The sequence below is a fragment of the Panicum virgatum genome, chromosome 1K, assembly GCF_016808335.1.
Source record: "Panicum virgatum strain AP13 chromosome 1K, P.virgatum_v5, whole genome shotgun sequence".
NCBI classification, from domain to species: Eukaryota; Viridiplantae; Streptophyta; class Magnoliopsida; order Poales; family Poaceae; genus Panicum; species Panicum virgatum.
Window position 1 is genome coordinate 11,295,686 of NC_053136.1, and position 24,412 is coordinate 11,320,097.

General features: G+C 49.3%; 1 long non-coding RNA gene across 1 annotated transcript; it reads left to right on the top strand.

The window, feature by feature from the left end:
- The first annotated feature begins 242 nt into the window (after positions 1 to 242).
- On the top strand, positions 243 to 2,722 carry LOC120694807. The gene is made up of 2 exons (XR_005683662.1): positions 243 to 672; positions 1,693 to 2,722. It is a non-coding gene; the product is annotated as an uncharacterized LOC120694807 (long non-coding RNA).
- The last annotated feature ends 21,690 nt before the right edge of the window (positions 2,723 to 24,412 follow it).

Sequence of the window (24,412 nt, forward strand, 5' to 3'; positions counted from 1 at the left end):
GCCATCGTGAAGATATTCAACTCATATGACCTTCCTTCCATCTGTCATATGGACAGCGAGGTGGGACTCTGAGTCGCCGAAGTCTGCCATGCTTCTCATCCCATCCCATCCCTGCAGCGGTCGTCCACCCCTCCGATCCACGCTGCCAAATCCCGTCACTTCTCTAATCTCCAGTGCACGCAGGATCCAGTTCGTGGAGTTCGTGGTTCCTGCAACAGTAAGGCCTCGTTTGGAAACTCCAAACCCCGCCGGGATCCCTGTCTTTTCCCGGGGCTGGAAGCCCACGGTGCTTGCTCACCCGTGGAAGATTGCCGCGACATTTGGAAGCACACATGACGGGGATCCACGGCCCCAATCCCTTCGTTTTCCACGGGGGAGAAAACCGCGACTCACCAAGCCGGGCGCGCTTCCCCTCCCTCGCTCGCCCCTCCACCTCCGCACCCTGCCCCGTCGGCCATTGCCCCTCCACCTCTGCGTGCGGCCGCGCCCCTCTACCTCCGCATCCAGGCGCGGCCGCCCCTCCTCCTCCTCCTCCTCTACTTCCTCGTCGCTCTGTCCGCCACCGCACTGCTCCGCCTCCCCATCGGCTGCAACACCACTACCTCCTTGGAGATCCCGATCTGCAGCCCCGCCTCCAGCACGGCAGTTTCTGCCTCGTCTTCCTTGGCGTGTGTGAGTTCTACCCCTCCTCCCCCTTGTGCAGATATGGCTGTTCAGTTTCCTAGCCTCCTAGGGTTTCTACTCCTCTCCTGATTTCATCGGTAGTGCTCGTAGATCTTGACCATCACTCCATTCTCCAAGAACCACTCCTTGTTCATTTGTTCACCGCTTATTCTTGGCCTAGCTAAGCCTCCCATCATTGCACCGCATGATTATCTGAATGTCTGAATGGTTTGTGTTTGCAATATGTGTGGCATGGAACTGACTGCCCTGCCGTGAGAACTATTGTATAACTGGTTTGATATATGCTGTCCCAAATGTTGGAAGGTAGTGATCAGGGTTGTGTTTGCAGTGTGTGCAATTTATCATGAGAGTTAGAGAAATTCCTGCTGATTTCTTAGCCTTCGATAGATTAGGAATGTCAAATTTTGGGACTTTGGAATTAAACTCATCACAATATTTTCACCGATCTAGAGACGATTGCTCTCCCTGACAATGTACTAACTATGTTGTACATGTTCTCTTTTTGCCATGTTTGTGCAACGAATATATAACATTTGCACACATGAGTTACAAATTTAATTTATAATAATGCTCATGTGGATTCCTTGCTTGTCAGTTCCAAGCCAAATTGTTAGCTCTCAACTATCAGGAACACATAAAACACTTATTGCATTGGTTCCTTATTTGTAGAACTGATTACATGCACAGCCTCAATGGTAAACTACTGGCTGTAACAGTCTGGACATGTCTGGTGGAGAGCAATTGATTCAAATCCTAAAGACCACGACATACAACCGACCTTGACTGACCCGGCCGGCTAACTGAACCTGACTAAGCTTATAACTGAACCTCACTAAGCTAAAAAGTAATGATAGGAGCTCATTACTTTCATATATAGTTTGTAGTCTTTACATTAAGAAGCATGCATTCGTATTTGTAAATTCACCTATGATGTCGTCTCAATATAATTAATCTGTTCTGAATATTTACACTTGCTTTGTTGAACCATCCACCCTCTCCGATGAGCAGAACAACTGCAGCCCCATTCCCATTCCAGCGGTGAAGAAACTGCCTTCTGGCCCCATCTCCCTCCGCTCACCAGCTGCCGTTCACACTCATCCAAGGTTGTTTAGCACTTCCTGCTTTGCCACACACTATCTCTCTGGCCTTCAGTTACCTGTGGGCTGTTTTAGATCTATCTATATATTGACATTTTTCTAAAAAAATTTGCAACATCTGTTTTAGGTTCATGTTTGGCTTGAAGTTTGAACTGCATGGATAAAATTTACCTCAAGTTGCAATAGATTTTATCTTGAATTCGCGTTGGGGCTCAAGTGGAAAATCAGTTGTCTCCTTGTTTTTTTTCTCTGCTTCTTTTAGTAGCTACAGCCTGAATAATGAGTCGTGGATGCAACTATTTCAGAGTTATCGCAGCTGTGCTAAATCACATCTACTTACCTATCAGAATGGTCTGCTCAGAATTTGAAAATATGGGAATCATGGTAACTTAGTACTTAGCTATGCACAAACAGAAGCTGAACTGTAATTTACGCATAGGAATCATGGTGGCATCTCGTACCCAGTAGCCTTTTTTGATGTCTGCTCTATTAGCCTTATTTTAGTTTGCTACTTTTTGAGTTAAATTTGTACTATTTGGTTGTGATTTTTTTAGCCAAGCCCAAGGCAAGATAGGTATGTCATGAGCTTTCTTATAAAAGTTGTTCTGTCAATATAGTTATATCTTAACATTGTCTGATTGTTCAAGTTCAGATTGGGAGTAGTCTAGATTGGCGATTATGAAGCTTAACTTTGGAGGGCAAATTTCTTTGTGTTACATGCAGAGCACTTGGTGGAAGCAACTTGAAAAGCCCAGCTCGCTTGTTCTATGGTACTTTCTTTATGCTGGGAATGTAAAAAGGAAAGTGAAGCGGCAAGGCAATGTGAATCTTGTGAAAAGAGCCAAAGTCACAATTTGTTCTAGTGTCAAAGTTCATAGTGATCCATTTTATTTTATTTTTATTATCTGTTGAATGCGAGAATGGAGATGGCATGTGATGTTGATGTGTTGATCCTGTTATTTTTAAGTTACATGCATTTTGTGATTTTTTTTTCAAAACATACCTATCATATCTCTCTTGGGTAATTGAAAACTGCAGGAAGAGAGTTCGTGGTTAACCCCCCTCCCCCTGGGGAAAAACGTTCCAAACAGCAGCAGGGAAATTCTGCCATTCGGGGATATCTCCCCTAGGGTGGGAGGCGGAACCGGTGATCCCATAAAATTCCCTGCGAGGGACTTGCTTCCCTGGGCTAATTAGCAGTTGCTGCCAAACTAGGCCTAAGTGGCCGCTTCATCCGGTTGCCGTCGTCGCCGGCGGCCGGCGATCGCTAAATCCCATCCTTGCAGCGGCCTTCTGCTTGTTGTATCTCGTTCTTGTGTCAGCGCCTAATTTCGGTGTTGCAGTGATTACGAGGATAGTGAACAAGTGTAGTCTAGGGCTCTTTTAGTCTACTTCACAAATCCAAACTCACAAATTACTAAGTCAGTGACCATATTTGATCATCAACATTATCTTCATATTTGTATTAAACAATAATATACTAGAGTACGAGGGATGACTAGACTCGACTAATCGGACCAACCGATCCATGACTAATCGTGACTAATCATTTTATTGGTATCCGTACCACTAGACATAATTTTACGATTTGAAAACATTACTCCGTTGCAGCAGAGTCACCCAGAACGGCAGCTACGGCGTCGGAGAACGCCTCCAGGGGAATGTTCCTGTTCGCTGGTACAGTGTTGAAGAGTCAGCATGAAGCAGGCGCGTCCACTCCGTAGCAGCAGAGCCACCCAGAATGGCAGCTACGGCGTCAGAGAGAACGCCTCCAGGGGAATGTTCCTGCCCGCAACCCCGGCGTGCGCAACGAGGGAAGCCGGAATCAATCGACTGTTCTTAGCCGCAAGCACGCAGCAACCTCAGGGGAGTAGTCGATGAAGCAACCATCGCCACGCCGGCGAGCGGCAGGCGGTTGGACATCGATAGCCTCATTGATGTCCAAGTCCAAGAACACATCATCGATGTCCAAGACCACAGGTTGATCGGGCGTCGCTAGGCTGCTCGGGCCGGGCCGGGGGCGGCGAAGGGGTGGAATCGTCGGCCTCTGAGCCGCGAGGAGTGTCGGGGGTGGCCAACCGCCGGACGAGGTGTGTGCCGAAAGCCGTGGAAGCGTACTAGCGTAGGCATCTCGTCAGCAGGTTGCACGAGGCGACGCCGTCCCTCCATCTCCGCCGGGATCTGGGACCATTGCGGAGGCGGCGCACCACGGCTTTGCGCACCCTGCCGCCCGCACGCCTTCCGCCCCAGCACTCGGCATCCGGAGGGGAGAAACGGCGTCGCCGAGGCTGAGGAGCCTGAGGGAGACACCCTTGGGCCGAGCCGCTGGTGCGCACGGGGATGCGACATGCTGGCGGTGGCTGCTGGTAACGGGCGGTGCAGAGGTCGAACGTCGCGGCGGGGCATGACCCGATATGGGAAGCCGACGGACCAGCAGCTAGCTCCGTCCAGCTGGCGCCGGGGTCGCGGACGACCGACGACGGGGTTGCTGCCCGCGGTTCGGCACCACCGTACCGGCCGCGCGCTGCGGGGGATCGGGACCTCCATGCTCTCGCCGAAGGCAGATCGGCAGTGGGGTGGTTCAGAGGGTGTTGTGCTGGGAGGGGGGCCGCCGGAGCCGGGCTGCCGGACGGAGAGCTAAGCTAACCAGTGGGGTTTTCCCCGCGGGCAAGGGAGGGGACGGGCTGCGGGGGATCGGAGCCTCCATGCTCCCGCCGAAGGCAGATCGGCAGTGGGGTGGTTCAGTGGGTGTTGTGCGGGGAGGGGGGCCGCCGGAGCCAGGCTGCCGGACGGAGAGCTAAGCTAACCAGTGGGGTTTTCCCCGCGGGCAAGGGAGGGGACGGGAGAGGAGAGCGCATCAAGACGGCGGGACACGGAGAGGTGGATCGGAGAGAAGGACGTACCCTTAATCGCCGACGTACGGTGGATGGCGGCCGGCGAGCCGAGCGCGGCGTCAGGCTCCTGGCACCGTGGGAACCGAGCGCTCAGTTCAGTAGGGGAGGGCGACCGCAGGAGGAAGAAGAGGCACCCAGATGTCGCGTTGCCGTTGGGGAGGGAGTTGTCCCGGCGTGGATTCTCTAACTTGTCGAAGCAAAGTCACAGGTGACATCCCCAAGAAGCCACCCATTCTCCATCCAACGGCAGCAACAAATTTTAGTTTACACATTACAAAACTAACCAGTCCAAGATTCAGTTCTTGGCCCAGATAAGACCTAACTCGGAGAAAATAGCTGAATTTGCTCACTACCGGAAACCCGCTGGTTGCCGTGTGCCGTAAGCTTTGCCGTGTGCCAAATATCGGGCACACAGCCAATGTAGCCTTTACCGTGTGCTGAAAAGGCAACACACGGCAAAGGACCCAACACACGACAAAGCCCATGTTTGCGGTGTGCCTGGCTTCCTGACACACGGCAAAGGATACACACACGGCAAACGTGCTCGTATGCCGTGTGCCACAGTTGTAACACACGGCAAACATGAGGTACACGGCAATTTTTTGTTAAAAAAACTTGTTATTGTATGTGGCACTTTAAATTAGATTTTAGTATTTTTCTCGATCCTTTTGCTATATTTAACTTTTTAATTTCAATGAAATGAATTTCATAGAATAAGTGAAGTTTGAATTGCAATACTTTTACATAGAGTAATAATGAAGCAAAAAAATTATATTAACATCCTGAGATCCCATGTGAGACCATATCCAAAAAAGGGGATTGAAAATTCGAAATTCTTGCTCATGAAACATGCCCTGGTACATGTGGCCCAATAGTTTTAAAATTCTATAAAAAACAAACATAGTCTAAAAAAATATAAGATTTGTCAAGATATTATGATTTCATACTTGGATGCTATGGTAAAAATTTGAAAAGGTTTCGTACAAGTTTTCACCTGTACTCCTTATAAATCGAAGTATATCCAGAAAAGATCTATAGAGTTGAGATGAAGCAGTTGAGTTTGGAAGTCAAAGTGTTGATAAAAAATTGGATGTTGACTTCAAAACTTTTTGTACATGCAATAAGTATCTTAGGATCTTTCATGCCAAAGTTTGGCTATTTTTCGGTTTTGTTTGATAATTTTTAATTTTTTTTGCAATTAAACAATATCATGTGGTATACATTGAACTTTAGCTATATGTGCATAAAATAATGATTTTTTCAATATAATAATCAAACAAAAAATGCTGATTCAGATGTGCAAGATATGTAAAGTGTTTTCAATTAATTTTATTTTGATAAGATGTGGTTCAGTTAAATATAATTGTAAAACAGAAAATGTCTTTGCCGTGTGCCACATGATCAGGCACACGGCAAAGGACTTTGCCGTGTGCCGTAGCACGGGGCACACGGCAAAGCTGGCCGAAGCCGCCGCCGCCGCGGCTACTTCTTTGCCGTGTGCCGGATCGCGGGGCACACGGCAAAGGGAGCAGCTTTGCCGTGGGCCAGATCGGGGCACACGGCAAAGCGCCCCCCTTATCCCCTTTGAGCCTCACACACGCCACACACACTCAGACACACACGCGCACCCCATACGTCTCCTACCTCCCTGTCACCCCCGCTCGCGCCCACGCCAACGCCGCCGGCCAAGCTCGCGCCCGCGCTCCCCCGTGCCCACGCTCGGTCCCCGACGCCACGCTCGCCGCGCCCACCCGCCCGCGGGCTCACCACCCCGCCTCCCGCGCTCGGCCCGCGCACAAACGGCCTCGCCCGCCGACACCGACGCCGACTCTCGCGCCCGCTGCGCCCCGGTCGCCGCGCCACTTGCCACGAGCCGCCGCACCCGCTACTGTTGCCTGCTGCGCCCTCCCCGCCGCCACCCCGCTCTCCCGCCACGCGGTCCCCGCTCCCCTGCCGCGCCTTCCCCGCCACCCCGGTCCCGGCCGCCACGCCGATGCCCCGGCCACCCCCGCCACGCCCCGGCCCGCGCGCAGGCGGGCTCGGCAGGGCCCGCTCGGCGCGCCTGCCATGCGGGTGTCCCGGCCACCGGGCTCCGACCAAGTCGGCGCGCCCTCCCCGCCACCCCGCCTTCGCGCCTGTCCCGGCCGCCACGCCGGCGCCCCGGCCACCCCTGCCACGCACCGGCCCGCGCACAGGCGGGCTCGGTTTGCCCCGGTCGACGCGGTCGGCGAGCCTTCCCCGCCACCCCGGTCCTGGTCGGCATGCCTGGCATGCCGGCGTCCCGGCCACCCCCATCTCCTCTCCCTTCCCGGCCGGCTCTCATCGACGCGCCCGCCAGGGCTCGACAGGCCGACGACGCCAGCCTCTCCCGCCGCGGCCCGTGCAGCAGGGGCCGTCCACCCCGCCTCCGCGCCGCTCTCGGCTGGCCCCGTCGACGTGGCCGGCCGGCGGGGCTGCTACGCCACCTCCCAGGCTCGGCGCTCGCCGCGGTCACGCTAGCCGCGGCCACGCACGTCGCGCCCCTGGTGGCCGCTCGCCGTGGCCACGGTCGCCGCTCGCCGTGGCCACGGTCGCCGCGCCGACGCTCCCCGCTCCCCGCGCCCACGCTCGGCACGCCGCCGACGTCCACTACTTCACGGCCGACCGTCTCGCCCGCCGTCGAGCCCTAGGTGAGCACGTGCAAAAGACCCTGCCTCCGTCTAATGTTCATAGTAGATTACATAACCTCGTTGCCCGTGATGATATAAATTCTTACCTAGATTTGGTCTGGGTAGCATATGATGATCTTGAGCTTGTGGTTATATTTATCATGATTGTCATCAAACCATGTGACACATTGTTGTCGGCCGAAACCCACCGGCGAGCAGCGACAGGCAACACGAAGAGCCGGGATGTTGCCGGGGCGCTGGCAGGCACTGCTCCCTCGTCGACGGCTCGCAATTCCAGCACACGCTGCGGCTTATGAAGACGCAGGGCGTGCCACCTGACCTATACCCGATCAGGAAGGTGTGGACGTGCTTGCGACGATTTGCCTACATACACAAACACGTGGAAACATAAGTCCGAGCCGTGGTCGGCTCCCCGGGACGACTCTTGCATCGGCTTTAAAGAGCCGATCGAGTCCCGGTGTCAGATTGGATCTGCATCTATTCGGATGTTGATAAATAAAGTAAATAAGTGTAAAGCTTCTTCAATTAAATCTAAAGAAACTAATCCACTACAGTCAAAGCTTCACTGTTAGATCGGAACATCCTACACGTGATTGGGCCTAATAAACGTAAGAAATAACTAAATCATAACCAAAACAGAGGCCTAAGAACTAGCAAGAGCCGATTCCCGGATCAATTCCCTGTTAAGACTAGAGTAGAGCATCTAACACGCCACCGGACCATCCAACACGTTTGCAAGGCCTAACCTAGCAGATATTACGCCAACTCTTAAGAAAAGAGCAAACCATAACAGATTAGATCTACCAGACGTAAAAGAAGCAGGGTGTTGCCTTTACGCAGCTAACTCTATGCAACAAGAGCTTGTATAAGATGATGACATGATCGCATAAAGGCAACATGATGTTCATAGATGATGAGCAACAAAGCACGAAAGATCTATTAAACGCCATGCTACGAACATCAAGATAACTAGTACTACTCGCCATAAAAAATGCTTCAGTACGAGTAATACCAAGGTAAAGGTAAGAACAACGCTGCCCTGATCGCGAGAAACGATCAGGGCAGCATGGCGTTTACTTGGATGAAACCCTAAGATTAGGGATGGCGATGCGCCGAGAGTTGTTGTTTGTGAGACATGATGACGTTTTGTTCATGAATAACATAGGGTAAATATTTGTAGTCCGGAGACTTGGGAAACAATCTAAACTAATCTTGTTCTGATCGGACTCTATCTCTAATCTTAAACTAAATCTAAAGATACATGGCCCATGTGGCCCAAATGATCACGCAGAAGCCGATTTACAAGCCTTCTAATTCTCCTGCTTCAAGCCCATCTTGCTTTCGGCCCATAAATTAATCCTGTTAATTTATGACGATAACACATGCCCCCTGGTTTTGGCAATGATAGTTCCAAAACCACTCCATCGCTTCATCTTCCCATTAATGCTCATTAAACACACTGTAACCACCAAGGAAGACGCAACGTCTCTGCAACTGGCTTCCTCGTAGGATGTGAAACTGCCGATCCATCTTCCATCTTTTCACTATTTAACCTCACCCCGAATCGACTCTTCTTCACAGCGAACTCCTTCTTCCTCCCAGAGCCAAATAGCGCAGAAAACCCCACTCCCCTGCCAGCCATGACGATCTCTTCCTCCTCTGGCTCCAACTCCTTCGGAGATTCCTCTTCTTCTTCCTCTTCTCCCTCTTCTTCTTCTTCTCTTTCCGTCTCCTCCATCGACTCCATCCCGGAGAGTCGGGAGCCGACTCCCGAATGGGACCCAATAGCAGCCTACGAGGCACTGGCTCCTCTGCACTGGGATGCAGAGGAGTTCGACTTCGGGGTCATCTCCGAGGAGGATGAGCCTGAGACCGAGGGAGAAGACCTCCAACTCCTGTTCCAGGAGGAGTTGGAGAGCGACGAAGAAAACTCCTCGGAGGGAGTCGACTCCCCCTCGGAAGAGGAGATCGACTCCTCCGATGACGACGAGCTGATGGGCGGAAAGCCCTTCCGGTTCCTCGGGTCCTCCGAGGAGGACAGCGAGGAAGAGAACAGCGGCGGCGGCGACGGCTGGAGCGACTTCGGATCCGAGGGCGGCAGCAGCGCCTTCGGCAGCGACGACGACGACGACGACAGCGGGGACGCGCCGGCCCGAAGCCCCAAGCGCCGTAGGTACTAGGTACCTACGAGTAGTAGAAGTAGTACTGTAGCATCGTAGGGGTAGGATCACAAAGCCGAATGATTAATTCCTTTGTAACAATTGGCTTTCCTTGTAATGACTTTGTATTAATGAAATCAATTTCCTTTAATTACTTGTGTGCTCGTTTACTTTCTAAAAAGCCGATGGCAACGCATCAGGCTTCTATAAATATCCAAAAGCCGATGAAATTCAAACTAGAAGCAACCCGCATAAGAGTAGAGTATCACTTCCACCTTGAACCGAACTCGAAACAAGCTCTCAAATTCGAGCGTAATTTGAAAACCCAGCTCTACAAATTCGAGCAAGAACTCTCCAAGCATCCGGAATTCGAATCAGAGCCCACAGCAACCAAACCCCAAGTCAACAGATCTGAGCCATGGCAGACTCTGCAGCTCAGACAACAAATCCTACTGTCGATGATGCAACCGGTGATGCGGCAATCTGGGGCCTGAAGGTTATATTCGGCCTAATCCTTTAGTTTCCCTCAGCTTATTAAGCCTCTGAAACACTAAACTCTGAAACATGACACCATATATGAACTTCTGAATTTCTGAACTTCAGGTGTCAGACATCCTTCTGCCGCATCCCTCCAATCCAAAATCTTTATGTCTTGGCCCACGATCCTATGAAAATCCCATAGATTTGACCTCTTGTGAAGCAAATAGGATCCCTTTCGTGAGTCAAAACATCGATTTGAACCTCTGGGCCGACTGCTTAAGAGCCTGGCCCAACCCTCCTGAGAGCTGGATTACATGGTACAGCAGAGTAGCAAAAACTTATATGCCCTTGTGGCAGGATTTGAACATAGCCGATGCACTTAGCTTATCATTATCTCCTCTTGACAAAGATGAGAATCTTCTGAAAACCATCGGCTATTTCCGGTCTGATGCTCTGAACTGTTTCCTCTTTGGTCATGGACCCATGACTCCCACTCTGCTAGATGTTACCATGATCACTGGCCTAGATATTGGATCTCCTAATCCAGCTGCCCACAAAATGGCAGAAGTCCCCTTCAAACTTTCTTTCAAGGCAAACTGCACAAACTGGGGCACTTACATGAATCAGCACATGAAAACAAAAGGTCCAGTGACTGAGAAGGAACACACAGCCTTCTTAAATCTTTGGCTAGAGCACTTCATCTTCTGTGGCCCTTCTTTAGCTCCAACTAAGAACTATCTCCCCTTGGCCTATCACCTGGCCCATGGAAACCACATCGGCCTAGGCAAACTTTTTCTTGGAGAAACCTACAGATATCTCCATTTGATGACATCTAACTTGCTTAACCAAAAGAAACTGAGAACTGGAGGCCCTTGGTGGTTTATTCAATTGTGGGCACAACTGTACTTTCAGCACCAGATTCCAAACTTCCAAGGCCTAACCAAGAACTCTTTTCCTGATGAGAATGGCAAACCAATTAGATGTACTAGCTATGGCCAAGCTTTATTTAGTCTTCCTGGCAGTAAACTGAATTCAGCAGATGCAGCAAACTGGTTCAGAATCTTCTACAAGGGACTGGATAATCCACTCTATTTCCCATTCACTGAATCTGAATCCTTTGAGAACCCAACTGCCTTTAGACTTGATAATTTTGCTGATGATGACAACACTCAACATCTACTCTTTAATGATCCGACCTGGTTTCCTTCCTGTTGGCATTAGCACCTCTAATAGAATTATCAAGCCAGGTTATGAATCTTACCAACCATTCATAGCAGCTCGGCAATTTGGCCTAGGACAGGTCCCTCCCCACTTCCATATTCACCACTTGGTGGAGAGTAGAGCCGATCTGCCTGATGGTCTCACCAGCTAAAGATGCTACAACATGTTCGATGACCTTCACATTCCAATACCAGCCGATCTATCCCTTGATCCTTCATCGATCGATTTTAGCACATGGTGGGGAATGCGGAAAACACATATATTCAGGAAAGCTCTAGGTCCTCGACTGCAGCAAATTGATCCTGAATATGTGATCCCCAAGAAAGAGGTACCGAATCTATGCACTTTACCCTTTCTGAGTACTCCATCCTTCCACTTGTCTAATTCTTGCTCACCCTGTTTGCAGCAATAAGATGGTCCAGAACCTATGACCAGCAACGGGGATCCATTCCACTTCCTTCCAATTGCCCCTGATGTACTCTTCTGCAAAGGATTGCCATCAATGAAGAAAGTGATAATGACCATTCAGCCAGACTTACTTCAGTCGGCTTCCAAACGAAGACAAGCTTCTGCAATTGTTGCCCCCCCGAGTCTTAACCAAGAAAAGGAAGATGATCACAAGGCGCGTTATCAAGAAACCAGCGCCAGCTTCCCCGAGTCCATCAGAGTCCAACACCAACCAGGTAATTCATCTTTCTAAAACTTCTTTATTGCATACGCACATACTCTGGTTGACTGTAATTATATTTTCAGGACGCAACTGAAGACATCCTTGAAACTGACACTTCAAATGCTCTGACGGATGTACATGACGAACAAGCTAACACAGTCAAAGCCTCTGTTGTCACCTCCAATCCATCCGGATCAGCTACACCAGAGCCGATCATCACTTCCTGTTCAGAACAGGTAACATTACAAGAACCAATTCTGAACCAGCCGATAGCTTCATAAATGTATCTTGCTATTAACTTTAGATATGTCCACAGGACTTAGACATTTCAAGTTTGCTTTCCTTTGACCCGGTATCAATGGGTCTGACTGCCCCTGGAGCAAAAACACCATCTTTGCAGCAATCGGCTAATTTGGCACATCAACTTCATCTCATCAAGGATCTACTATCTACTCCACTCACTGCTCTAGTCGGTGATTCCAGCGAGACAAAGAACATCTTCGAGCAAATAGAATCCCAACTCCCGGAGCCTTTGCAAATCAAGCTCTGGCCAGCCAGCAATCTTCCATTCTTTCGGGTAGAAGTGAATAAAGCACAACAAAGAATAGAAGCACATCGCTCTCAAGCTTCTCTGAAAGCTGACATTGTTCAAAAGTGCAAGGCCCTCAACCAGAAGAAGGCAACTCTAGACATCAAAGCTGACATGTCTGCTAACATGAATCGACACGACCTCCTGAAGAAAGAACTGGTGGAACTCGAAGAAAAGGTCCGCACCACCAAGAAACTCATCCAGGCCGAGGAAGCTTCCATTGCAAACTCCAAACAAGAAACCTAGGAAATAGCCGAGCAGATACAAGTAGAGTTTGCAGAGATAAGCAACTTGAGTCGGCAGATAGCAACAGGCGATGACAAGGATGATGAAGCAATCATAGCACGAGCAAACGCCGTCCGCACAGAAGCCATCCATGCCGTAGAAGAATTCCTGAACTAGTAGATAGGCTCAAGAAACAATTAGTACTTCCTGTTAACCTGAAACTTGTAACTGTTTAAAACATCTTAAGTCGATGGTCGCACATCGGCTGTCTCACTTTTCATATATATTTTTACTAGCCAACTCAACGTGTTGGCCTTCTCATTCATTTTTTTACCGGCCAACTCAACGTGTTGGCCTTTCATGATGATTTTTTTTACTGGCCAACTCATCGTGTTGGCCTTTCTCTGTACAGCCAGATGGGTCTCATCGGCTCTTGTCACTCGCTCTCCCACATGCTCGGGAAATACTTCTTGAGGTGTTGGCCATTGACAGCGACATGAAATTTGGCGCCGTCCAATTCCTCGAGCATGTATGCATTCCCAGGCAACACCTGATCAACCTTGTACGGCCCGTGCCTAGTTAGGGACCACTTGCCATACTTTTTATCTTTAGTTCCCAATGGCAATACTACCTCCCAAACCAAGTCTCCAACCTGGAAATTCTTTGGCTTGACCTTCTTGTTGTACACACGAGCAACTTTAGCCTTATGTTCCTTGATCTTCTCCAGTGACCAAAGCCTTAGCTCTGTCAGATCCTCCACATTATCGCTCATCAAGGCTGCATACTGTTCAGCAGATAGATCATTCTGAAACTCAACACGCCTTGATCCAGCCGTGATTTCCCACGGTAACACAGCGTCTTGGCCGTAGACTAAATGGTACGGTGATGTCTTGGTGGACCCGTGACATGAAATACAATATGCCCACAAAGCTTCTGACAACACCTCATGCCAGCGCCTAGGATATTCATCGATCTTTCTCTTTATGAGCTTGATGAGGCTCTGTTTGGATGCTTCAGCCTGTCCATTAGCTTGGGCATAATATGGAGATGATCTGATCAGCTTAATTCCCATGTCATCGGCGAACTTCCTAAATTCCGCCGATATAAAGACCTATTCTCCATCGGTCGTAATGGTCTGAGGGATCCCAAATCTGTGAATGATGTGCTCTTTGACAAAGCTGATCACATCTCTTGACGCTACTGATCTCATAGGCACTACTTCTACCCACTTTGTGAAATAATCTGTAGCAGCTAAAACCCATTGGTGACCCTTGCTAGACGACGGGTTGACCTGACCAATCATGTCCATGGCCCAACCTCTGAATGGCCACGGTTTGATGATAGGATTCATTACTGATGCTGGCACCATCTGAATTTTGCCAAACCTCTGACATGCCTGACATCCTTTGAAATATTTGAAGCAATCTTCAAGCATAGTGGGCCATTAATAACCCGATCGCCTAATCAGCCACTTCATCTTATGAGCCGATTGATGAGTACCACAAGCTCCTTCATGAATGTCATGCAAGAGCCGATTTGACTCTAAAGGTCCCAGACATTTAAGCAGTAGTCCTTCCAAGGTCCTGTGGAACATGTCATCCCCTATCAGAACATACTTCATGGCCTTGAGTCTTATCCTTCTGGGTGCCCCCCGAGCCGAATCCTTCAAGTAATTGAAGATATCGGCTCTCCAGTCTCCGGGTTCTAGAAACTGAACTTCTACATCGACTCCATCGGCTGTTTCTTTGTACCCAGAAGCCATCTGTGCCAAATCGTTGGCTTCATTGTTCAGAGTTCTGCATATCCAGTGGAAATTGATGTACCTGAATTGTGACATCAACTCACGGCACTGCATCCATATTGGAAAAAGAGCTTCGCTCTCACATCTATATTCTTCCGTGAGTTGAGAAATCACCAGCTTCGAATCTCCAAATATTTCCACCGCTTCCGCACCAGCTTCGAGTAGTTCCATCCCTTTGCGAACGGCTTCATATTCCACCAAATTATTGGTGCATGGGGCAGTCATCCTGATGGAGAAGGAGTAAGTCACCCCTCGAGGAGACACCAACAGAATTCCCACACCGCACCCATCATCACAAGCCGATCCGTCAAAAAACATAGCCCAAGCACGAATAAATAGTGCAGCAATATCAGTGCTGATTCTGTCTGCAACAAGATCCGCCAGTGCCTATCCCTTGACTGCTTTTGCAGGCTGATACCGAATATCGAACTCTGACAATGCAAACATCCATTTTCCAAGCCGGCCTTTCAGGACAGGAGCCGACAGCATATGCTTTATGACATCCGATTAGCATATGACAATTGTTTCCGCCGAGGGCAAAATATGACGAAGCTTTGTCCACATAAAGAATAAGCAAAGGCAAAGCTTCTCGATTTCAGGGTACCTGGTCTCAGCGTCTAACATGCACCTGCTGAGGTAGAAAACCACCCTCTCTTGGCCGTCGTGCTTCTGGATCAACACCGAAGCAATGGAAGTGTCACCCACGGATAGGTACACATAGAACGACCTATCTTGTTGAGGAGGAACCGGCACTGGAGGCTTTGATAAATATTCTTTAATTTCATCGAAAGCTTGCTACTGTTCTGCCCCCCAGCGAAACTCATCATCGGATTTGATCTTCACTAAACCCATGAACAGTTCGATGAGCCCAGACAGATTAGAAATAAATCGTTTGACAAAGTTAATTTTACCGATGAGCTTCTGCAACTCTTTCTTTGTAGTAGGTGGCTTCATCGTCTTCACAGCTTCTTGACTCTTCAGGCCGATCTCGATTCCCCGTTCATGCACCAGGAACCCCAAAAATTGACCGGCCGACACGCCAAAGGCACACTTCTTTGGGTTCATTTTGAGCCCAAACCTTCGAGTCCGCTCCAAAACTTGACGCAGATCTCCCAGATGCCCCCAGCTGATTTGGACTTGACCACAACATCATCGATATAAATTTCTACCAGTTTGCCGATGAGATCATGAAAAATGTAATTCATGGCATGTTGGTACGTTGCACCGGCATTTTTCAGTCCAAAGGTCATAACCAAATATTAGAACAAGCCGACCGCGCCTGGTACTCTGAACGCGGTCTTGTTCACGTCTTCTGGGGCCATGAGGATCTGGTTGTAGCCGGCATTACCATCCATAAAACTCATCATTTTGTGGCCGGCAGCTGCGTTGATCAATGTCTCTGCAATAGGCATCGGGTATTCGTCCTTTGGCGTCGCCCTGTTGAGATCTCTAAAATTGACGCAGACACGCCATCGGCCATCCTTCTTTTGCACCGGTACCACGCTGGAGATCCATTCTGCATACCAGCACGGCCTTCTGAACCAGGCATCCAATATCTTCTCCACCTCTTTCTTGACTTCTTCTAGGACTTCGGCCTCCATCTGACGTGCTCGTTTTTGAAACGGCCGAAACCCCTTCTTGAGCGGGAGCCGATGCTCGACGATGTTTCTGTCCAAACCAGGCATCTCGGTGTAGTCCCATGCAAAACAATCCCGGTACTCTTTCAGCAGTGCAATCATATCCTTACGCAAGAACGGATCCAAGTTCCTGCTGATAAATGTCGGTCGGGGCTTATCCCCAAGACCGATGTCAACCTCTTCCAAATCATCAGCTGACGTGAACCCGTATCCTAGCTTGCCGTCGTCTGAAAAACTAGATGCGAACGTAGGTGAGTCCTCGTTGTCCTCAAGATCAGCGGCAAACACAGGGAGATGACAAGAAAAATTATTTGGCCAACCGCATGGGCTACCCGGAACTCTGATGGGAGCACGAACACCATGTTCACATCAGCCGATGGCTTCTCATCGGCTTTTGCCTGCTTGGGGCGCCACTCTTTTCTTGGAGGGCGCCTTTCCACCCTCCGCGGGTGTTTGACTTGTTCCGCGAGATCCGGACGCGCCTTCCTCAGCACATCAAGGTACTTTGCTTCTGCTTCTTCTAGATTGCGCAAGCGCTGCACTCTGCGCTTCTGTGAGCGATTAAGCCCGTCAGGGCACCACCTTGGGCGATGGTACCTGTCTTCTTCTTCTGGCTGGGAATCACCCTTAGTCGGCCACTCAACATGATCGTCGTGACGCAGTTTGGGACCCAAGCGCCGGAACACCGAAGTATCGCCTGACTGGCGTGTCCGAGGCCTGCACTCCAGACAATCATCTATAGTGGGCAATCGGCTTATGCCAGAATTCCAGCAGTACCTGAAGAACGGGCAATGCCAGTGGTCGCGTACAGCCTGGCACCTTCCCAGCGTCCTCCCTGTGTGGTACTCGTACTCCTCCTCTTCCGATTGATATCGGCGACGCAACTTGTGCTGATATTCATACTTTTCCAGAAGCCGATCGGAAGCAGGAAGCTGATTATAGATGTGACGCACTTGCTCTTCAGTAACATGCTATCGCCCTGGCTCATTTTGATCTTGGGGCCGTTTGCCAGAAATAGCCTCTCTTCTTTGCTCGTCACGACGACGTACAGGCCCCGCCATGATGATCTGGAATGAAAAATTCTGGCCCGTAGGAGTGAAGTCTGACAACTCTACCACGTTGGCTTGCGGGAAGGGCTTCGTGTCAACCTTCATCGTGTGTTGAGCCAAGATTAATCGGCCTTGTTAGATAGCCGATTGAATCTGACGACGAAGCTCCTTGCATTCACCCGTGGCATGAGTGAACGAATGATGCCATTTACAGTATAGCCTCCCCTGCAGCTCTTGTGCGGTTGGCAGCTTGTGATTCTCTGGGAGCTTCAGCTGTTTTTCTTTGAGTAGCAGATCAAATATCTGCTCTGCTTTGGTTACGTCGAAGTCAAAGCCCTTCACAAGCCCTTGCTGTTTGATCCATTTGCACGGGATGGGGTTTGCCCCCCCGAGTCCACTCTGCCACGGCCACTTCTTGTTCCTCGCCAGAGTCATCAGATTCATCTGCTTGGGCCATGTTCACATGGCGCTTGAACTTATCCTGGTACAGCTCAGGATGATAAAGCTCATATGCCGTAAGCTTCTGCACCAGGTGCGCCAGAGATGTGAATTCCAACTGAAAAGCCAGATCCTTGATCGGCTTAGCGAGTCCCAGAATAGCCAAATCGACTGCCTCCTTCTCTGTGATGCGCGATGAGTAGCATCGGTTCTTCACTTCTCTGAAGCACTGTATGTATTCCGACACAGTCTCTCCTCGCTTCTGCCTGACTTGGGCGAGGTCGGCAATCCCAGCTTCAGCAGCCTCTGAGTGATACTGGGTATGGAACTGATCTTCCAGCTGCCTCCAAGTTCGAATTGAATCTGGAGCCAATGACGCATACCATCCAAAAGCTGGGCCTGCAAGAGACTGGCCGAAGAACCGGACCCTCAACGGATCCGATACTGAGATCATCCCAAGCTGCGTTAAGTATCGGCTTACATGCTCGATGGAGCTGGCTCCTTCTGACCCGTTGAACTTGGTGAACTCAGGGAGCCGATACTTGGGTGGCAATGGGATCAAGTCATAGTCACTCGGATACGGCTTGGAATAGCCGATCGCTTTTGTTTTGGACAGGATGCCGAACTGGTCTCTCAGTATAACACTGACCTGCTCCACACTAAGAACTCCTGGGGCCGATGGCTCAGCACTCGGCCCGGTAATGTACTTTGCCAGCCACGCTTGTTTCTCTGCGTCTGCTCCAGAAGCCCCTGGGTTTGCCAACTGCACCGAGCGTGTTGGATTGACGCTGTCTAGGATGTATGCGCACGTGTAGCCGTGTGGGACCTCCTTGGGTGGCTCGGTGAGGAACTGGCCTTCTCCAGGATCACCACCGATCTTGTGGATGACGTAGATTGGCGAATTCTGCTGTATTGCTGCCGCGAGCGAGTAGGACACTGGCGGCTTGGTTTGTAATGCAGCTTCCACCCTGTGACTCCCCAGAGTTGGTCCCGATGGGGAGTACTGGTTCTTGATTACCTCCTGGACAACGCGATGTGCCACGCGCTCAAGCTCGTTCACCAGGCTTTCTGAGTGCCGATGGACCGTGTGAGACACCATGTAGTTCATCTCTTGGCGTAGGGCCCTGGTATGCTCCTCTGACGGCACAGACAGATCAATGTTGTCAAGAGCGCCTTCTGGCGAGAACTCCTTCCACCTGATGCCATGGTTGCAGGTCCTCTCAAAAGAGCCGATGAGATCGGCTTCGAACTGAGCTTTGATCTCATCATACTTTAGCTTGTGTTTTGGAGTCAGCTCTTCATACGTGATGGGCTTGGGAGCGGGTTCTTGATCTTGAGCTCCTGCCATCTCTGCGGTGGGCGTTGTTATTGATGAAGGTCCCACCAGGTGTGCCAGAATGTGTTGTCGGCCGAAACCCACCGGCGAGCAGCGACAGGCAACACGAAGAGCCGGGAGGTTGCCGGGGCGCTGGCAGGCACTGCTCCCTCGTCGACGGCCCTCAATTCTAGCACACGCCGCGACTTATGAAGACGCGGGGCGTGCCACCTGACCTATACCCGATCAGGAAGGTGTGGACGTGCTTGCGACGATTTGCCTGCATACACAAACACGTGGAAACATAAGTCCGAGCCGTGGTCGGCTCCCCGGGACGACTCTTGCATTGGCTTTAAAGAGCCGATCGAGTCCCAGTGTCAGATTGGATCTGCATCTATCCGGATGTCGATAAATAAAGTAAATAAGTGTAAAGCTGCTTCAATTAAATCTAAAGAAACTAATCCACGACAGTCAAAGCTTCACTGCTAGATCGGAACATCCTACACATGATTGGGCCTATTAAACGTAAGAAATAACTAAACCATAACCAAAATAGAGGCCTAAGAACTAGCATGAGCCGATTCCTGGATCAATTCCCTGTTATGACTAGAGTAGAGCATCTAACACGCCACCGGACCATCCAACCCGTTTGTAAGGCCTAACCTAGCAGATATTACGCCAACTCTTAAGAAAAGAGCAAACCATAACAGATTAGATCTACCAGACGTAAAAGAAGCAGGGTGTTGCCTTTACGCAGCTAACTCTATGCAACAAGAGCTAGTATAAGATGATGACATGATCTCATAAAGGCAACATGATGTTCATAGATGATGAGCAACAAAGCGCGAAAGATCTATTAAAAGTCATGCTACGAACATCAAGATAACTAGTACTACTCGCCATAAAAAACGCTTCAGTACGAGTAATACCAAGGTAAAGGTAAGAACAACACTGCCCTGATCGCGAGAAACGATCAGGGTAGCATGGCGCTTACTTGGATGAAACCCTAAGATTAGGGATGGCGATGCACCGAGAGTTGTTGTTTGTGAGACGTGATGACATTTTTTTTCATGAATAACATAGGGTACATATTTATAGTCCGGAGACTTGGGAAACAATCTAAACTAATCTTGTCCCGATCGGACTCTATCTCTAATCTTAAACTAAATCTAAAGATACATGGCCCATGTGGCCCAAATGCTCACGCAGGAGCCGATTTACAAGCCTTTTAATTCTCCTGCTTCAAGCCCATCTTGCTTTCGGCCCATAAATTAATCCTGTTAATTTATGACGATAACACACATCCATGCCCAAAGCAAACTCTCATTTGTGTTGATATTTGTGTTGATATGATGGTTGGGCTGGATGTGTCACATGGTTCCATGTATATCATGAACTTTTTTTGAGATGATTTCTTATGCTGGAAGTTCAAGATCAAATGAAACGAAATATATCTGAGGCATACAACAGTAGTTCAATACTTTTTTTTATTGAGATGACCAATAGTAATAAATTATTGATTATAATTTCACACATATTATTCTTTTTTTTGTAGGACGGAGCACCGCCACCTAGTTCCCGTCGCCGGCCTCCGCCACCGGACCATATAGCAAGGTGAGGCATACAAGAGTAGTCCGCTTTTTTCGTACCGCATGTTTGTATATCACGTAACCTAGTTAGGCGTCTCCCGTTCGAAATAGATACGGATGGAAATATGCAAAACTTTGCATATGTACGACCATATCTATTTCGAATTGTCCACATTTTTTGGACAGCCCGATGATGCGTAGATGGAGTTAGTTTCCATGTTCTACTCACATTCAAGATAGAGCGGTGGGATTAGGACCTATCTTAACCTAGTAGAATGTTTGGACATCGTGTAGATGCAAACATTCTCTTGTATATTATATTACTCGTTGATATGATAGAGTATGGACGACTGTGCGTGGATGTACTCCGGTTGGAAACAAAGGGGGGAGTTGACCTTGGAATGGATTCAGAAGACCGAGACTTTCTTGGATCGAGCATTTGCAAAGGTTAAAGGAGGCTCATGCACTTGGTGTCCCTGCACCAAATGTGGAAACACGCGTCGACAGACACGGGAAGTCATGACACAACATCTTTGCAATTATAGATTTACGAGAGACTGTACCCGGTGGACCTACCATGGTGAAGGCAATCGTATGAGAAATGAGGTCGTTAGGCAATGCATTGAAGATCATGATGCTGATGCCGGGTAGGAGATATGTTAGATGACTTTCATGAAGCACACTTCGAGGGAGAACGTAGCGAGGAGGAGCCAGAGCCAACCGCGAAGGCGTACTATGACATGTTGGGTGCAGCACAAGAACCCCTTCATGGGCATACCAAGGTTTCACAACTGGATGCCATTGCACGCCTGATGGCCGTGAAGTCCCAGTTTACCCTGAGTCGAGATGCTTTTGATGTTATGTTGACAGTTATTGGCACTCTGCTTCCGAAAGGTCACATTCTTCCAAAAAGCATGTATGAGGCAAAGAAACTCCTTCGTGCATTTAAGATGCCATATGAGCAGATACATGCATGTCCGAAGGGATGCATCTTGTTTAGGAAAGAACATGCGGAAGCAAAGTACTGTCCGAAGTGTGAATCTTCTAGGTTCGTAGAGTTAGGTACTAGTGATGGTCAGAAGAGGCAGCTCGCGGTCCCCGTGAAAGTCCTACGATACCTTCCGCCCATACCGAGGGTCCAACGGCTATTCATGACCGAGGAGTCCGCGAAACAGATGACATGGCACAAAATGGGAACTCGATACAATCCTGATAAGCTTGTACATCCATCCGATGATGAATCATGGACCCACTTTGTCGGGATTCATCGAGTCAAAGCAGATGAAGCTCGTAATGTGCGTGTTTCCCTAGCAACAGATGGCTTCAATCCATATGGAATGTCAGCTGCACCTTACACTTGTTGGCCTGTCTTCGTTATACCCCTCAATCTCCCTCCCGGCGTGATTTTCCAACGACAGAACATATTCTTGTCGCTGATAATTCTTGGACATCCGGGAAATAATATGAGTGTCTACATGGAGCCCCTGATTGATGATTTGCTCAGTGCTTGGGAGGAAGGGGTTTGGACATACGATCGAGCTACAAAGAGAAACTTTAGGATGTATGTTTGGTACCATTATTCCCTGCATGACTTGCCGGCGTATGGAATATTCTGCGGCTGGTGTGTTCACGGAAAGTTCCCTTGCCCAGTATGCAAGGTAGCTCTGATGTTCATATGGTTGCGGAAGAGTGGGAAATATTCTTCATTCGACAAACATCGACAATTCCTCCCTCTTGACCATCCATTCAAACGCGATAAGAAGAACTTCACGAAAGGTGTCGAAGTTCTGGACCTTCCCCCTCATATTATGACTGGTGCTGGTGTTTGTGCTCAGTTAGGTAGTCTTGTGGCTAATGCAGATGGTGGTTTTGAGGGATATGGTCAGCAACATGCATGGGCGCAGAAGTCGGGCTTGTGGAGGCTTCCCTACATGCAAGATCTACTCCTTCCACATAACATTGATATGATGCACTCTGAAAAGAATGTCACCGAGGCACTGTTCGGAACTATCATGGACATTGTAGAGAAGACAAATGACAACGTTAAGGCCAGAGTGGATCAAGCAACATTATGCGATAGACGGACTCTGAATCTTGGGCTAGTTGAAGTTCAACAAGCGTTCGTGTATCCAGGAGATGATGTCTATATTGTGGCTCAACAAGCCACGCAAGTTTATTATCTCTCATATCCGTGCCAAACCGACAATCGTCTCAAGGGTTGGGATGTTGTGTACAAGGTATCGCCACACGGTAAATTACCTGTCCCGAACAATGAAGATTACAACATAGACCCAAACACATATGCCGGTGAGTTCATTCAAGAAGATGGGCTAGATGGGACTTTTCAGATAGACTTAACCAAAGCGATGGGAATGGAACAGGACAATGAATGAATTGATAACAACGATGCAGGGGATGAGGTTCACAATGTCAAGGACTTAGAATTACTAGAGCGATTATGCTTATACAATGACAGTGATGATGACAGTGTTCCTCCTATGGAGATCGATGGTGATTATATCGACACACGTGATAGCGATGATGAGACATATGATCCGGCTAATCCGGATCATGATGACTATTTTTAATACATGTAAAAACCGTACTACTTAATTTTTTGTACTATTTTTGTTTATTTTAGTCATTGTACTTACTTTATATACTAATTATACTATTTTTAATGACATCTACTGATTGATTTACTCATTTTAATTTCAGGGGGTTGTTCGGCGATGGCGGGGCGCGGCAGAGGTCTGATGAGGTCACTCACAGACCTATTGGGCGGCACATCTATCCAGGCAGGTGAGTCCTCCCAGAGGACTCGACGGACAGGCAGGAGAAGTCGGAGGAGTGGAGCGGGTTCCTCGACGTGCGACGCCGCTGAGGGCTCCGGCACGGCTTCAGGAGGGAGGGCTGGGAGGAGGAGCAGGTGCAGGAGAGGTGCTCCTCTTGTGGAGGACGAGGCGGAGGTGGCGGAGGAGGAGGAGGAGGAGGATCCCGGTGCTGAGGAGCACGAGCACGAGCACGAGCACGAGCAGGAGTAGGAGTAGGAGGAGGAGGAGGAGGAGGAGGAGGAGGAGGAGGATGGGGCGGACGAGGAGGAGGAGGAGGACTTGGGCGTACCTGCCGTCTGTCAGCGAGGCCCCTCGAGGCTCCCGGATCGTCCGATACCTCTAGAGCACCGACCGGTCCTCCGACCTGACGGGAAAAGGTAAGTAAGTTTACAAGATTTCAATACGTTTCCTTTTCATATATTCAAAATCACAATTGACACTAATACTATCTCTCAATAACTTGAGCAGGAACTTTGACATAGTTGTTCCAGGTGTTGCTCACAACAACATGGCCAATGGCATCCTAGGCCTCCTCTGCAAGCGGCACTACCCAGGCGCCATGGATATTGCTGGGGTACGTCAGCCAGCCTCTTCGTGGGAGCACTACATCGTTGCACCGGATGGACCAGATGAGGAAGGCAGTGGATTTGACAACAAGGCACACCGGGTGTTGAACGAATTATGGGTAAGTCCTCATGGAACTACATTTACGAATACATCATATTCATTGCACTGGGTTTTGAAATAATGACTTTGTTCACATTTTTGTGCAGGATTTCTACAGATGCGAGGAGGGAATGATGCCCAGGGCGATGCAGGTGGCTAGCAGAGCTTGTTACAAGCTAGTGGTGGATATGCTTTATGAGGCGCGCATCCAGGCCGTCATCGACTACAAGGCCAGGATCGAAAAAGTGAGGATCTACAAAGGACCTGCGAGAGACATCAGACTTACCCAGGAACAATACTTGCGGGTAAAGATTCAATCTTAAGGAGTTATCAACTATGCTCCATTTGTTCTTCTTAAATGTATTAGATATTGACGATGTACAGGTGCCTCCGTG